The sequence below is a fragment of the Sceloporus occidentalis genome, unplaced genomic scaffold (genome assembly GCF_023333645.1).
Source record: "Sceloporus occidentalis isolate IW3139 unplaced genomic scaffold, rSceOcc1.0.p SCAF_71, whole genome shotgun sequence".
Taxonomy (NCBI): Eukaryota; Metazoa; Chordata; class Lepidosauria; order Squamata; family Phrynosomatidae; genus Sceloporus; species Sceloporus occidentalis.
In genome coordinates this window covers 639,123-641,553 of record NW_028317051.1, presented here as the reverse complement: position 1 = coordinate 641,553, position 2,431 = coordinate 639,123, and positions in this window count along the sequence as shown.

Sequence of the window (2,431 nt, the reverse complement as noted above, 5' to 3'; positions counted from 1 at the left end):
CATCGGCGTCAGCGGGGGGGGGCAGAGGGGGCCCCCCCAATTGAAATGCCGATTTATTTTTTTTGCGCAGCTGGAGGAGGGAGAGAGAGAGAGGCGCTGAGCGGTCGCTCTGGAATAAGTTTTCAGCAACCGTTTGGCGCCTCTCACTCTCCTCTGCAAGGTCTCTGACTTGGTTGCGGTGCCGGCAATTTCATGATGAGCACCGGAATATGACATCATATATGACCTCAGCAGTGAAGCAGCAGGCACCACGGCAGAGCAGGGAGACAGAGGTCTCATGCTCCCACTGCAGGATTTCTACAAGGTAAGTGAACTTCAAAGTGGGGAGAGGGTAGATAGGGAGTAGATACAGAGTAGGGAGTAGATAGAGAGTAGGGAGTAGAAGGGAGTGAGAAAGGATAGATAGGATGAAGGGAGGGGGAAGGGGTAGATAGTGAAAAGGGAGGGAGAGGGGGTAGATAGTGAGAAGGGAGGGAGGGGGTAGATAGTGAGAAGGAAGGAAGGGGGGGTAGATAGTGAAAAAGAGTAGCAAGAATATTGAAATAGAGTCAGAAAGAGAGAGAGTGAAAGGATTCATGTGTGGATGCATTGTGTGAATGAGTGAGAGAATAAACGAACTAAAGCATGGATGAATTGTGTGAATGAGTATGAATTAATGTGTGGATCTATACTTTCACAATAACGTTTTTATGTGAATTCCAATTGATCTATACCTCCAAAGATTGTTTTTTGTGTTATTCTGTTAATCTTTATATCATATACTATGTTTCCATACATTGTTTACTTACAAATACAGGATTTATATAGCTTATTCAGTTGATCAATACCTGGAGTGCCGTTGCCATGTGTTTTTTTGATCTATACCTTCAGTGCTGATTTTACAGGTGATTTCCAGTTGATCTATACCTGCAATGCTGGGTTTGTGTGTTCTGTTGGTCTATACCTGCAATGCTATGTTTCCATACATTATGTATACCTGCAAAAACAGGGTTTTATGTCTTATTCAGTTGCACGTGCTGTTTCTATGTGTTTATTTGATCTATACCTGAACTACAGGGAGTAAGTAAAAGAGAGGTATGGTTTATTGAATGAGGGGAAAAAGAGGGGACTCTGGGGATGATTAAAGAGAGGGGACCTCTCAATGTCGCTGTGCAGTCAGAAGAAGGGAAGACTGTACTGACAGTCAATCAAGGTCTTTACTTCAAAGAGATAAGTACATATTATGTAGTTAAAAATGGATGTCTAACGCATGTACCGCTCTACGGAAAATGATGGCGCTATATAAAACAATAAATAATATTATATTTATATATATATATATATATATATATATATATATATATATATTAGTGTGTATGTAGTGTTTTAGAATTGCCCTCTCCTACTTTGGTCCCTGTGCCCCCCCTAAATATGAAAGCTGGAGACGCCACTGCATTTAGCCAAATGCATCTCCCGTCATGTGATGTACTGACCTCCAGTCAGCTGTCTTTCATGCTGAACTCTGCTTTAATATTTTAATATGCATTTCTATAGTAGTGGTGTCAGGGATATTAGACTATGCTTTTAAGAACTTTAGGATGGGAGTGGCGGTCGCGCCTAGGGGTATGATGGCTGTAAGAGTCTTCCAATATAACCAGGGGATGGAGATATGTAAAATGAAGAGAATAATAACAGGAAACACACTATATAGAACTAAATATAGCTCTATTGTAACAGCATGGGCAGTATAACCCAGCCTGGCCCCCACATAAGCATTATACCCCCTATATGCTATTCTGGCCCCCCCAGATAAGCCTCATACCTCCCCTTATTTGCTACCCTGCCCCTCCCCCCAGGAAAGCCTTATACCCCCTTGTATGCTACGCTGCCCCTCCAGAGAAGCCTTATACCCCCTTGTATGCTACTCTACCCCCCCCAGAGCTCTGACCTTAAACTCACTTAATACCATGACATGGAACACCGATAGTAAGCCTTCTCATTCAACATCAGTGCCTGACCTCTCTAATGATCTTTTGGCTAAATAGACAAATTCCCACAGTAATACTTCAGAACGGAGAGGGGAGAAAACATGGGGGGGTTAGAAACAACTGTGGAAGTAGCTCAAAAAGATGGTGGGGTAGAGGCTTAAACCTACTGTGATAAAATATTACTTTGCTTACAGGATAGCTCAGGCCTTGATGCACCAAAGAGGCTCCATTTATTGTAACAAAGCTCTTATCTCACTTACGGTTAAGGAAGTCTTAAATATATGATTTAGGTAGGTGGGGAGGGCGTCATTTTAAATTATTACAGTAGCTCCACAACTCCAAAAATCATAAAATCCAAAAGGCACCCTTAAAATGCAGTGTTTATGACTCGGAAAGAAGTACCGGTAAATAAAACAAATAACACAAAAAAAATTCAGCCAGAATGCAGTTCATAAAAACATTTA